Source organism: Ambystoma mexicanum, chromosome 12 (assembly GCF_040938575.1).
Source record: "Ambystoma mexicanum isolate Mex_15411 chromosome 12, UKY_AmexF1_1, whole genome shotgun sequence".
NCBI classification, from domain to species: Eukaryota; Metazoa; Chordata; class Amphibia; order Caudata; family Ambystomatidae; genus Ambystoma; species Ambystoma mexicanum.
In genome coordinates this window covers 848,612,639-848,627,374 of record NC_090936.1, presented here as the reverse complement: position 1 = coordinate 848,627,374, position 14,736 = coordinate 848,612,639, and positions in this window count along the sequence as shown.

Genomic DNA, 14,736 nt, shown 5'->3' with positions numbered 1-14,736 from the left:
GCTGCAGCAACCATGCAGAGCGTAACCCCAGCTTAGGTTCTAAGCAGGGTTTGATCTAAGTAAGAAGTTCCAGCAGAGTGCCTTGACTTCACTCTTTCCTGACCAGACACCACAGGCTAATTTCCCTCCCCACTTAGCGGGAAATGTAGTGAGGCCTCTTTCCCCCTTTCTGCCTTGGTGGCTTGCCGCCTCCCACACCTCCTCTTTTTGAGGGCTTGCCCGATGGCCAAATAGCAAACAGGACAAAACCCAGCAGAATCTGCCTTCTCTGACTGTGCTTACTTGTGCACGCAGCTGGCTGTCATAAGGGACCAACACTGCTATGACATATTCCAATACACTCCCCTGCGTTTTACTTCCTCAGGTTGCGAAGAGAAATGAAAATGCAGCCAACGATCGTAAGGGGCCCAAAAACATACATCTCTCTTTCAATGGTTTTCCACTCATAGCTCAAGTCACGGAGAGGAGAAAAACACTTTGAGTCAGTCCCTCATGAATGGCGCGCACAAACAGGCACTATCAGCTCACGTTGGGCTGTCTCCCTCACACGTTTGATCACTACCTCAACCCGGGAGAGGGGAGAGCGCGGGCTGGCCCAGCAACACGGGCCACGGCAAAACTCTCCACACCGGAGGGCCTGGCCGCCCTCCATGATCCTGAAGTTAAGCCGACCACTGTGCCTCTTGGAGCGGCTATATAAGATCCCTGGTCCTATCCACCTGTCACCCAGATGCGGGGAACCAGTGACAGGATTTGTTTTGAAATCACCTCATCCATGCTCTCATTCCCCCTGCAGGCGGGCCATACGAAGTCCCCCAGGATCTCAGGAAGGAGAATAATCACAGTCATAAAAACAGGACTGAGCAATATGAATGTATGCAGACCATCCATACACAACAATGAAAAGCACACGCAGGATTTGTGCAAACCATAAGTTATCGCCAGACTACCGACACTTCCAAACCGCAACCGAATGTGACTACGAGTTTGGGGGTGAGCGTGGATTTGGTGGAATTATCAGGGCCACCAAAACAGCCAGCATGATCAGGCTGACCAATGAAAGCTCTAGAATATCTGAGGAAATACAGGAGACCTAAAGGCAGCGCTCATTTTCTCTGGTTGGCTGTCAGATGGGGAAATAGTGCTAATCCACACTAGAGGAGAAAAGGAGAGTTTGAGCTTTAGACATTTCAGAATGCTTTTTGTATGCTTCAGATATTGTTTTCCCATGTTATGATATATTACTTTTGACTTTGTGTGCAGGTTTGTGAAGTGCATTACACTTTCACTCCCTCTTTGTTCAAGTTTTGTGACATACTTTGAGAAACATTTTGTGAAACCCTTTGTGGAAATTGTTGCCATCCATACCTTACTTTTGCTTTTGCTGTTCAGTACTTCCTTACAGTGCAATTTGAGAGAGTCTGGAGATGAATCAAAAAGAGGTCAAACTAGATCTCTTTGGGAAGGTCACACTAGATCTTTTAGAAGTGTTTTGACATCAGACCTGGAGGGGGATAATGAGGTGGATTTAGCACCGATTAAAATTGATGGTCACAAATAATCTGAGGATGTGATGAATTTGGGGACTAATTAGGTGTCATTGAGCATCTTGAGGAAGAAGTTACATTGGATCATAGTGGAGAGCAACCAAACAATGGATAGCAAACACGTGAGTAGGAGGTTGAAATGGTGGTGTCTCACAGTAGCATGGAGTAATTTTGAGAGCTCCCTTGTTAAGAAGTCTTTCACATGATTGAGCAAGTTAAATATATTTATTGGTAGAACTGTACGCGACAGCAGGCACTGCTACAAGAAGCAAACTCCAACTGACATTGACAACTCTATAACGTATAGACGTAGATAAACATTCTTAATTCGAACTACATGAGCTCATCATGTTACTTAACCTATGTGAAGTGGTAAACATACTCATTTACTTTAATAGAACTTGTCAACAAAATGTATAGCTTTTAACTGGTTTGAATACTTGAAAACATAATAAATGCTAATCATAGCACATCTCCTCCCTTGGCAACTGCTGAATGATTTTCATTCTACATAGAAATCTTTGAGCCATATTGGTCTATTTCCTACTCTAGCTATACTCAGTCCTGTACTAACATTAGCCTCAGAATTACTCACGGCTCCTTTCGTTTGACAGTGTCCCCCTTCCTTATCACTGCTGTTTGTGCATTTACCATTTGCTTTGTTGTTGTACTCCACATTGTCATCTTCACCAACATTCGATAAACAGTTGACCAATTTAGACATTGACCAACATTCTCCCCCTTCTAAAATAACTGCATTTCCTCTTACAGCTGCAATCTTCTTTGGTCCGATAAATTTGCTCTCTACACATTTAGAACTTAATCTGGGATTCTTGATAAGAACCATATCACCTTTTTCCCAATTTGTTTCCTTGGTTTTATTAACCTCATTGAAGTTTTGTTCATACATGTTCTGTGCTTCTCTAATAAGTACCATCATTTTCTCACAATCTATATCTGCATTTTTTGTCATTTCCAGCCAACCTGGACAAAGTTTTGTGCCCGGTTGTCTGCCCTTTAATGACATGAATGGAGATATTCTCGTGATAGAATGTGGTGTAGTACAATAGTTCCATACCATTTCTACAAGTACTCTCAACCACTGCAACCCTGAAGCCAATGCAAGTTGTATCCCACTCTTCACAAATCTGTTAACCCTTTCTACTAGGCCATTGGCCCTGGGATGATACAGAGCTGTTCTCACATGTTTGATACTGAATTTTCTCAGGAATGTCAGCATTCTATCCGAGCAAAACTGTACACCGTTATCAGTGACCACCACAGAGGGAAATACCTCCCTGTAAAACACTTCCTCTTAAAATGATATCATCTCTATGGTTGTAGTCTCACGGAGTGCTTTCCACTCTACCCATTTTGTATGGTAGTCTACCAATACCACCAGGTACTTATACCCTCGACCAGGATCTTGTATGGGTCCCACTAAGTCAATGGCTATTTCTGCCATGGTTCACTGGGCACGCTCACTGGAACCAGTGGAACTTCTCTCACAGTCTTGCCCTTATTACTCTTCACACATTCCTTGCACTTCCTAACACTTTTCTCAACGTCACTATCTATCCCGGGCCACAAGAATGATTGTCTCAGATACCTCTTGGTACCTCCCATTCCCAAATGCCCTTGATGAGCCATTTTCACTAACGGGGGTCGGATACCACATTGAGGTACTATGATGCTTCCTCTTCTGAGTTTGCAACCATCTTCCGACAAGCTCAGTTCCTCTCTTACTTCATTGTATCTTCCATAACCTCTTTCAATATAATTGTTTTGAGGCCATCCTTCTCTTGTCCACAATTTGACTTGATTCAAAACTAAGTCTTCCTTATCCGCACTCAACCATTCACTTTTGTAAATAGCATTACACTCAATTTCGGATATACTGAACTCCTGTGGTTTGGCCATTTCAGTGTCTTCATTACTTCCCACCGGCAACCTGGATAAACAATCTGCCACAACATTTTCTTTACCCGGTATGTATCATACTTTAAAATTATATCCCAACAACTCCACCACCCACCTAGATATTCTTGTAGAGCCCTTGGCCCAGTCAACACTGCTCATTAATTGAACTAATGGTTTGTGGTCCGTTCTTACTTGAAATGCCTGACCCCATAAGAAGAACTTGAAATGTGATATAGCCCATGACATTGTCAATGCCTCTCTGTCTATGATGGAATCATTTTTTTCCTCACCTCTCAGTGGTCTTGATGCGAAGGCTATTACATGTTCGACCTTACCAGAATCATATTGAACTTGTGTGACACCCAAACCTAGTATACTAGCGTCAACTGATAATGTGGTCTTCCTGCTCAAAATGAATCCTCCCAGAGATGGTGGTTGTGTAATTCCCCTCTTGATTGACATAAAAGCCTCTTGACATTCTTCAGACCACTCATATTTCACACCTTTCTTAAGTAGGTCCCTCAATGGAGATGATATTACCGTAAACCCATACACACATTTTTGTAATATTCTGCCAAGCCCATGAATGAGCGCAATTGGTCTTTATCTTTGGGCGGAGAGCCATTACTAATGCTCTCCATAAGTGATGTTTTGGGTGAAATACCATCCTTTGATATCTTGTGACCTAGATACTCCACCTCTTTGATGGCTATCTTTCACGTACTTCTTAGAACTGTAATACTTGCCTCTTTAATCCTGTTTAGTACAACTCTCAAAACTCTCTCATGCATGCTCACATTCATCTTCCGCAAGCACCAGTATATCATCCTGAAACACCGTTACTTTATCTACTCCCTTCAATATTTCTTCCATGACTTTCTGGAATATGGATGCAGACGATGCCAGACCAAATGGCATTGGACAAAATTTGAATGTCCCTTCCGGAGTAATGAAAGCTGTTAGGTGTTGAGATTGTTCAGATAGTGAAACCTGGTGGTATGCTGCCGACAGATCAATTATGGAAATATGTTCCGGTTCAAGATCCTCATGTCCACACACAGTCTTAATTTTCCTTTGCTTTTGGTGACTAGTACCACTGGTGATAACCATTCTGTAGCTGTAACAGGCTCGATCACACCTTTATTCATGAGCTCACTAAGTTCATTGCACAGTTGTTCTCTCATATTCAAAGGCTCACTTTATGATCAATTGGCTGGGCATTTCCCTTGAGTTTGATGTGATGTTAAAAATGCTTAAGTTTGCCTAACTCTTCAGTGAACACTTCTGGGAATTCTCTGGACCACTTATTCTCTATTTCAGCAATGGTGACTGGTTCTAGTGCACTCGACTGAACTCTCACCCCTAATTTCCTCTGTTCCTCCCATCCAAGTAACGAGGCACCCCTTTTTGCTACTAATATGTCTGCCAAACACTTTCTATCTTTGTTCCTCACTTGCGCATGGAACTATCCTAAAATGTCTATAGATTATTCGCCATAACAGCATGGTTGAACATCGGTCAATTTGAGTGAGTCTGGGTCTTTCCCTAGTACATTCTTCAGAGTCTCTCTTGATATGATGGTCCACGGCGAGCAAGTATCTACTTTCATCATCATCTTGTATCCTCCAATTTCAAATTCATCTACAGGTCCTTTCTGTTCACCCGAAACGGCTGAAACCTCGAAGACATGTCTCGGAGCGGTTTCTTGCGTGGCTGTCCTTTCTGGTGCATTATATGTCATCTGGTCTCTCTCCACATTGCTTCCTCTTGATTCCAACAGATTGATAGATGAATTCTTAGATGCATTGGCAAAATATCCCTTTCCTTTACATCTGAAACATTCTGCAAACCTGGCTGGGCAGGTAGGGTAATTCGGGCCATGTTTGGGGCTGCCACATCTGGTACATTTTGAGTTCCATGCTTCCCTTCTGTTTGCATTGAAACTGGGTTTCCTCCTTTGACCAACTGCACAGACTGCATGAAGGGTCTGCTTATCCACCTTCAGCTGCTTGATGTATTGAGTGGTTTGCTCTATACTTCTGGCCAGTTCAATTGCATCCTCCAACTTAATGTCTTTGGCAAGTAGTTTTTCTTGAATCCTCACATTGTTTGTGCATCTCACTAGTTGGTCGCTTATCAATGAGTCGGTCAATGGCTCAAAGTCACGACTTAATGTTCTCAAGGAGGCAATATAGGATTCAATAGATTCAGATGACTCTTCTGTGCATTGGAAAAATGTGTGCCTCTTGAAGGTTACATTTTTCTTTGGTTCGAAATGTTCTTCCAATTGTTTTAGGGCTGTGGCATATTCATCTGCATCCCCTGCTTCTGCTCCTTGGGTCCTTGATAATCTATCAAATATGCTGCATCCTTCTGGCCCTAGGTTGTGTAATGATAACACTTTTTTCCTTGCCTAGCTGTATCTATCTCCTCCCATAGCCACTAGATAGTTTTCAAAAATATCTTTCCACCTATCCCACCTGACAGTTGGACGACCAGGCTCAGCCAAAAAAGTGGGTGGAGGTATTGTTGCTGCCATGCCAGGTGCAATTCAAGGTGTCTCAGCTGATTAATAACTGTGTAACCAGTCTCTATGTTGCTCTCTCCTCTGGTAGAGATTATACTCTCTTTGCACTATATAGCGTTCAGATGTGCACTTGCTGATACATTCCAATGTGAAACCAATGCCTGTCAGATCTTTCCTGGAGCTCCTGCTGCAGGAATTGTCTGTCGTTACGATGCCAGGCCAGGGAAACGTGGACTTATCCCTCTCAGTGGAAGCGTTGCTAAGCAGCTGGTGTCACAATGGCTAATTAATAGAGCAGAGCGCTCACTGTGCTGCGAGCGGTGGCCAACGCCCCAGGCGCGCGTTCAGAAATGGAGGCGAAGCAATCGAAAGCAAACAGAGACAACAGCCGCGGCTTGAGCGTGGCGCACAGCGGGCAGGAGCAGCTCGAGCAAAAATGGGGCACAGCCTGGTTAGGGGCTCCCCGGATCCCTTGTGGAGGTGGCACGCTGGTGCCAATGGCACTCAAACGAAACAGCCGGAGGCAGCGGCTCGCAGCCGGGCACGGCGCATAGCTGGCAGGAGCAGCTGGGGCCAAGCGGTGCTCAGCTTGCTATAAGGCCCGCTGGGTCCAAACGATAATTAACAGGTTGGTCGATGGCCCCTCCAACCCCCGACCACACCTCCTGACCTTCTCTCTTCCGCCTGCTGTCACGTTGGGTCTGGGGTTTCACCGGCGGAGCAGCCACTGCAGGATCGGGCCGGCGGCAGTCCGAGGTAGGGGCAGACCATCCAGAATATCCTCGTCGCCATTGTTAAGAAGTCTTTCACACAATTGAGCAAGTTAAATATATTTATTGGTAGAACTGTACGCGACAGCAGCCACTGCTAAAAGAAGCAAACTCCAACTGACATTGACAAATCTAGAACATATAGACGTAGATAAACATTCTTAATTGGAACTACATGAGCTCATCATGTTGCTTAACCTATGTGAAGTGGTAAACATGCTCATTTACTTTAATAGAACTTGTCAACAACATGTACAGCTTTTAACTGGTTTACATACTTGAAAACATCATAAATGCTAATCATAACATCCCTCAACTGATGTGGCAGATAGTGACAGCAGATGAGTGTCTGATGGAGGCAATCATTGCTGTGGGAAGGAAGCAGGTTGTGGTAACAAATGAAGATCGTTTGCTGGTGGAACCTGATTGAAAGATGCTGAAGTACCAGCAGTGGTAAGGATGCAATGATATGAGAAAGGGGATTAGGAGGGTGGGGCAGGAAAAGAAAGGCAAGACGGAGGTTATGGGTCATAAGAAGGAGAAGATGGATGGACATGAAGTGATGCAGGTGATGTAGCATAATGCAGTCGATGCAGGGCAGGCGGAGGGGGTGTGTCAGATGGAAGAAGAGGTGGAGAAGGCTGAGTGTGCTGCTTCTGGGCAACCCTTTACTGTGCAGGGGGCAACAAAAGCTATAAGAGAGAAAAAAGAACAGACACTGTCCCACCAATGCTTACCATGAAGTTCTCCAAGGCGTGGCACTATTTCAATTGCTTGAGGTGCTGTGGTTGTTGTGCAATACCCTCTAGCCACATCCCTCAACCTGCAGTGTCACATTCTGGTGCTAGAGGCAAGATGGCACTGAAGATATTCAATTGTTCTGAGTCATTGCAACATCATGGCATATGTGTTGCACTTTCTTATAGATACTTAATGCAATCTCCTGCCCCCACCAAACTCCAGGGTTTCTTCTCCACCGCTAGTATTCTCAGACAACAATGTCCATGTCAGTGCATGCCATAAAAGTTGACCAATGGGATTCTCTCCTCCCTACTAGTCACAACAAGATGAAGCATGTGTGATAGCCAGTATAGCATGTGTTATAACTCAGTTATAGCTACGTATGTAATCTCCTGCTGCCAACCAATTCTGGGATTGATGCCACGTCAGAGTAAATCTGAATATGTTCACCCCGGCTTAGTAGCAGTAGAAAAAGCCACTACCAGATTTGCTGGACGTTTTCTGGAGGGTCATTGATCACACTGCAGTAAATACTTCAATTGTTTAGTAAGAAGAATGCATCCAGCTGGGTGCTTATCTTTAATGTTCACTGCTGGGAGAAGTTCCAAGAGTAGTGTCAAACTGCTGACAGCTCTTAATGATTATTTATTCTCAGTTATTACAGAACTGAAGCTATGATGCACTCAGCACTCCAAGCTGACCTAAAGACAGATTTACACGTATCAAGGTTATTTCTTTGGATGTGAGATTGTAGTTGACGTGAAACAGATGACTAATGCAGTTTTACAGATAACAGAAGCTGTGAAATAATGTGGACAGTTTCCATTTCCTTTGTACCAAAATATAGCATCTTCAGCTGCAGGACTAATATGACTAAATATCTCAATATCGTTCGAACTAAAAGTTATAGTGGGGGGTCCGAAAACGTCTTTTTTTCCCATCAACTGAATGGGGGAAAAACTTTGCGCACGCCTACAGGTCAAACCGTTGGACGGATATTGACCAAATTTGCGGCAGAGGCTTGATCCCGAAAGCGTGTTTCTGTAAATTTGGTGCCAATCCGTCCACTAGTTTCCTTTAAAACGACTAAAGAATATGTCTCAAAAGATTAGTGATATCTATGTCCGCTCCGCGGTCACACTTCCCTGTTCGCTCAACATACATGGCCAGGAGGGTGGTGTTGTGACCGCGGACACGCAACTTCTTCGACAATTGGCTGCAGAGAGCCGTGATGTGCGGCAGAATGTGTGGCTGTGCCTGACATCTTGAATCCAAAGACAGTGCAGTCGCCACCAGAGGCGAAATGCTGTTTCGGACATTGTTTTGCTCACCGCTCACCTACAGTGCTTGGGGAGGTTCACAGAATAAGAGATGGGTTAAATAGTGTTCTTGTTTGGGCGGAAGTTGTTAATGATTTATTCGCCACCTGAAATGCTGGTTCGGAAACTACTTTGATGTCCTACAGTGCTTGGGAAGGTTCCGCAAGTATGAGATGTCTGCAAAAAAGTACTTGTTTGGGCGGCAGGTGTCAATGATGTATTGTCTATGCCCGCCTTGTTCGTGATGTTTGTACATGCAGAAAATGAGTGGACTCATAAGGGTAGTATTTCTGTTTGTGGTGTGTACAGGCACCTTGAGACTGTTGTAAGGACACGCGTGGTGTTAGTGACCATTGCAATTGAGTAAATGTTGTTATTATATTATTGTTGCCTATGGGTGTGCCACTGAATAGGACGCCACCATGGGTGTGACATGCTGCGGAGGTTGTGGCCCGGGCGTAGAGTCTTGGATGCATGGCCGTAGGCCGAAGGCCATACTTCCAAGACTGTAGGCCCAGGTCACAACCACCACACCATGTCCCACCCGCGCATACACCTCTTCTATTGATTGTCAATTAGATGATTGTGGAGAGTGTGTACAGTCTTGGGTGCATGGACGAAGGCCATGCACCCAAGCACTAAGTTATAAGCACTGGAGGTATCAGCCACTGCACAACCACATACTGTAATATCTATGAACATACAGCTAGGAGTCTAGCCTCTGGCCAGAACAAGTGAGGCATACCGCACCTATGGATGCACCCATACTTACACACATCACTCAGGTGGTTGTGGGCAGGATGCAGACTTTTGGATGCATGGCTACAGGCCGTAGCCCGTACGCCTTACTCGTAAAACTCTAGGCCCTGCCCAGATTCAGCACATCACATTACAAGAATGCATTCACTCATACTATAGTTTAGTATTCTGATGGTTTTGGGGAGGGTGTACAATCTTGGGTGCATGCCCGAAGGCCATGCACCCAGAAATGACCATATAAGCAGTGGTGTTATAAGCCAATGTACACCCTTATGGTGAAATATGTATGGAGAAATATATAAATCTGTAGGTCCGGCCCACAACTACTGTTATGGTGAAGTTGCTGTTTCCATAGGGGGAGCACTTTTTGGGTGCTTTACAACTGCGCTCCCCTTGGACGATTCCTCACCAAATTTTCCAAACCAAAAATTTCAGACCCTTTACATTTCTTTGGAACTTTTGGTGATGTTTAGTTCCGGGGGGGTGGAAATTATAAGGACGGGGAGTTTCTCACACGTCTCTTTTCCCGTTACACTTAATGGGGGAAAAAATTAGTGCCCACGAACATGTGCCACTTTCTATGATTGGTTGAGCAACAGCGTCAAGTATGTCAACTTTGTACGGTCCCCCTGCAATCTAAATAATGTTTTGGTGTACGCGGACATCGCCAGACCCACATACAAAACTAGACAGCATTGCACTCATCACACTTATGGAATAATACTTCAGAAGGTCACCATTGAGGGGGTTGCAATGGGATGTGGGAGCACAAAATGAAAAAGTGAAGTTTTCTTGTCTCCAAACTCATACGTTTAATTGCAACTTTGTGTTCACTGTACCACTACCAATTAGTGCGCATGGGTTGAAAAGTTTTTGGAACAATATTGCCGTTAGACTGCCGTTCTAAGTTTTGAAAACTAAGGCCACCATCTGCACTGTTTGCTGGAAACACTGACTCTGGAGGTGTATGCGAGTAGCGGTTCTCATAATTGAATTGCAATATGTTGTTGCAAACTAGGAATCTTTTTCCCTTCTGCATGAAGGTCACATGAGTTGTTTTTTTGGTTAGACGCTCAGTACACCCGCGCATCTGGGTATTTGTATAAGGGGCTTTTGTTTTTTGACCTTGAGCGAAACTGAAACTCAAGAAATTCAAGGAATGAAAGGGTCCAAAAAAATAGCACTTGATAATGTTATGTTTTAAAACGTTTGTTTGGGACATGCAATATCAGTCCACGAGGATTCTCTGATGCAAATACATTGGTGTCTGACTTGCAGTTACAGAATGGAGGCAGTACATATTATGTAAGTTTACTTTTGCCCACACTCCAGCGGACCACCCTTTATTTTTACATTACCGAAACTATAATTGTGCCAATGTAAGTGACATTTTATGTTTCTACGCTGTTACATTTCTCCTGCAAAATTGCCAAGTGCACAGATTTCCCATTTGTAGGGTATGCGTACACTGCTCCTTCTTTAGTATTGCTATTTATTAGTTGCAACGTTATGTTTGTGCACATAAGTTTGTGCATCAGTTTGCACGTTCTTGTGGTCTTCTTTGAAATCACAAGCCATACTTTTCCTTACACTGTCCATTAATTTTGCTTTCCTAACTACACTATCTTCTTTCTGTGTAGTTGCTATTTTTTTCTCTTACGGTGCATGCCGATTCTCAGCGTTTCAACACTATTTCCATAGTAACATATGGTCATTAGAAACATTTCACTAAAATGTCATGTTTGAACGCTTACATTTCTGTATTACTTTGTCACTTTTTTGTGTCTTCTTGTAAAATATTTTTGGTACAGGTTAGTTACTGACACGTAATTTTTGTAACGTTTGCCCCCCAGGTACATATTACCATATTGACCGTGCCATGGCTTTCAGATGCCGAGTGAAGGCTTTTTCAGCCGTCAAATACAACTGCTTGTGAACGGTTTCCTGTGCATAACAATTATGTGGGACGATACCCTAAGCCCGCTTTGTCCGTTACTACTCGGAGCAACATAACATCATTTATGGTTCTGTAGGCTCAAGGTTACGATGCCTTCTTGAAAATCACAGTGGAAACAAAGCGCCTGCTTTATCACAAAGAACTCATAATCATTGTATGCAAAAAAAAAACAACGTGTTCTTCAGCTTTACCTTTTGCAATGCCCCTCTTTCAACAATTGTTATCATTGCATTCACAATGGGATTACTCCGAACATCTCTGACAGTTTGTTGTTAAATAAACCTACTTTACAAACTCTAAAATGTTTACGTTTTCTTTAACAATCCACTCTATTATTTGCAAATGTAAGATATTAGGTTGCACGTTGCTCTATGTTTATTTGCAGATTCTGCGTCACGTCACGTCTTTGTGTTTTTTGCCGACTACCATGGAAAGGGAAGAGGGACTATGTATGAAATAACCACCTTCTATTTCTATGGTGGCCATCTTGAAAAAGGATTTTGTTTTGTAATCCGACCCTACAAAGGGGCCCCGGATTGTAACAATTAATCCTTATTTTTAGTAGCACTCGTTACTACGTTGCAAATTTACACTATTACCTGCAAAGATTATTGCGTCTCTGTATTTTATTGACAAATATGCAGTACTTGGAGTGTATGTAACTTATTTTTTTATAAATTTATTTGCACTGTGAAAGGGCTCTATAAACGCAATGTTTACTTTGTGTACGGGTGGCTTTGCTTTTTGAAACGCCCGATAATAAGGCAATTTGTGAACGGCATTGAACAAAGAGCCAACCAACGGTAATATGGGACGGTAGATGTTCGTCGACACATTTGGTGGGTTTCTTACTGCAAGGCAGCGGCACTGTTTCTTGTGCTTCTTCATTACAGCAGTAATATTCAGTACACATTTTTTTTATTCACAATTAGCTATACATAAAATGACGTATTAAAAACCCGCAAAATTCACTTGAAAAAACTTTGTTAAGGGAACGTTATGGTTAAGTTGCCCTACCAAAAACCTGTGCACTTTACTAACAAAACTTTTCAAACGTGCCATTATGGTTCAAAGTAAAACCGAAAAACCCCTGAAATTCGCCAGTTATAGTAGGCTAAGCAACCATAACTGCCCGCATCACTGTGCGCAGCTAACACTAACACCCAGGACATCAAAGATGACATCACAAATGTCATTGATGACATCACTGATGATATCACATGTGTGGCCCTTTCGTTTTTGCTCACTGCCACATCTAGGCCAGGCGGTTTTTATTGGAAATGTTGCCAAAGGTTGACATTTCCAATGCTGCCAACAGTTTTACAGCAGAGTTTGTGTCCTAAGGTTTTAAAAATAGGCTCACCTTTCACTGGTGTCAATTGAAGAAGATCTCTGAGTACAATAATGTGTTTTCCTCCAAAGAGCTCTTCGTAGTTTGTTTTGAGTACTTCTTGTAATCTGAGGTGAATCAAGGCCAACATTAGGTTGGATACCATCCTCACATCTTCTATTAGTAGCATTTTCATTTGTTTTATTTCTCTGCGTAGTTCCATTGCAGCTTCTGTAGAAAGTTTGTAATAGTCTCATTTGTTTTGGTGTTCTACTGGCAGGAGTAGTAATCGGTGTAAAGTGACACTGCCTATGTTGTAGGCAGCTAAAACTGTGGGGGCAGTGACAACAGCAGACAGTTTGTTGCTTGTCAATTGTTGAAGGAATTTACTGATGATTTTGATTACGAATGTTTTGCCAGAACCAATACAGAGAATTAACAGAAAATATGTGCCAATCTGCAGATCTCACTTATGCCAACATCTTAAAAAGTATTAGAGTTGGTATATTATCTCAAGAAGCACAAACAATATTGAAAACCCGACACACTCATGCACTTTATGGCAATAATGCATGTGCTACGGATGTTATGGAACAATTAGCCCACAAAAATGCAAATTGTATGGTCTTAATGCCAACTCTTGCAAGCTGTTTCAAATTCAATGAAACAATGTTAAAAAAAGAAATGCAACCAATAATTGAAATTAGCGCCACAGACAAACTAGACATACATGGTATGACACTACGCATGTGTGAACAAGCCACAACAAGACTAAATAGTTTAGAAAATTCAATGTCCAACACAGCTGGATTGGAAAAAATATTAAAATTATCCTTAAATTGCAGAGTAATGCTTACACGTAACCTTGACGTGGATCAAGGACTAGGTAATGAAGCACTGGGTACAGTTGTTGGCTTTCAAACATACCCACACGACAACAACATTCAGTTTGTCAATATTCTCTTTGACAAACTTTCAGAAGTGAAAAGGATAGGATGCTCAACAGCTCGATTCCTTCTCTTCAAAGACATGTATGTACGAAGAGAACAATTTTCTCTAACTCTTGCATACGCAGTCACCATTCATAAATCACAAGGTGTTACCCTAGACAAAGCATTGATAAACATTGGTAACACAGTCTTTAAAGAAGACATGAGCTACGTAGCACTATCACGCTTACGTACACTTGACGGTCTATTTCTAATCAACTTTGATGCAAGTAAAGTAAACGCTGATATTCCTTGCATTTCAGAATACAATAAACTTTGTTCACTATACACCCCCATCTAAAAACATATCCTATTCCACAAAAAGTAAAATGTTCTAAAAGAAAACTAAATCAAACAGAAATGCACCAGGATGTCACTGCAAATCCTCCAAAGAGATTAAAAGAAACTAATACTTCATCAAGTACTGCAATCAAAAAAGAACCTATTAGGGAAAGTAAACCAGGTACTTCTTCAAAGAAGGAAGACAAACTCCAAAAAAAGCACTCAGATACAGAACTAGCTGGTCCATTTAAACTTTCAAATGTAAATGGTGTAAGTTGCTACACAAATGTAGCAATGAATATTCTATTTCAATTACCACCAATAGTTGACAAAATGTACTTACACAGTACAGACCAATTGTGTTTGCAAATGTTAGTACTTCATAGAAATGCAACAAACAATCCTGACAACAGGTATAGTGTTTATGGAATAAGACAACAATTGGACTACTGTGCTGGAATTGTGAAATTCACTATAAACTCACAGGAAGGTCCACATGAATTTCTAATGTACTTACTACAAGTACTAGAAAACAAAGACATACCTATAAATGAAATCTTCCAGATTTCATACATGTGGAAACATACATGCACGC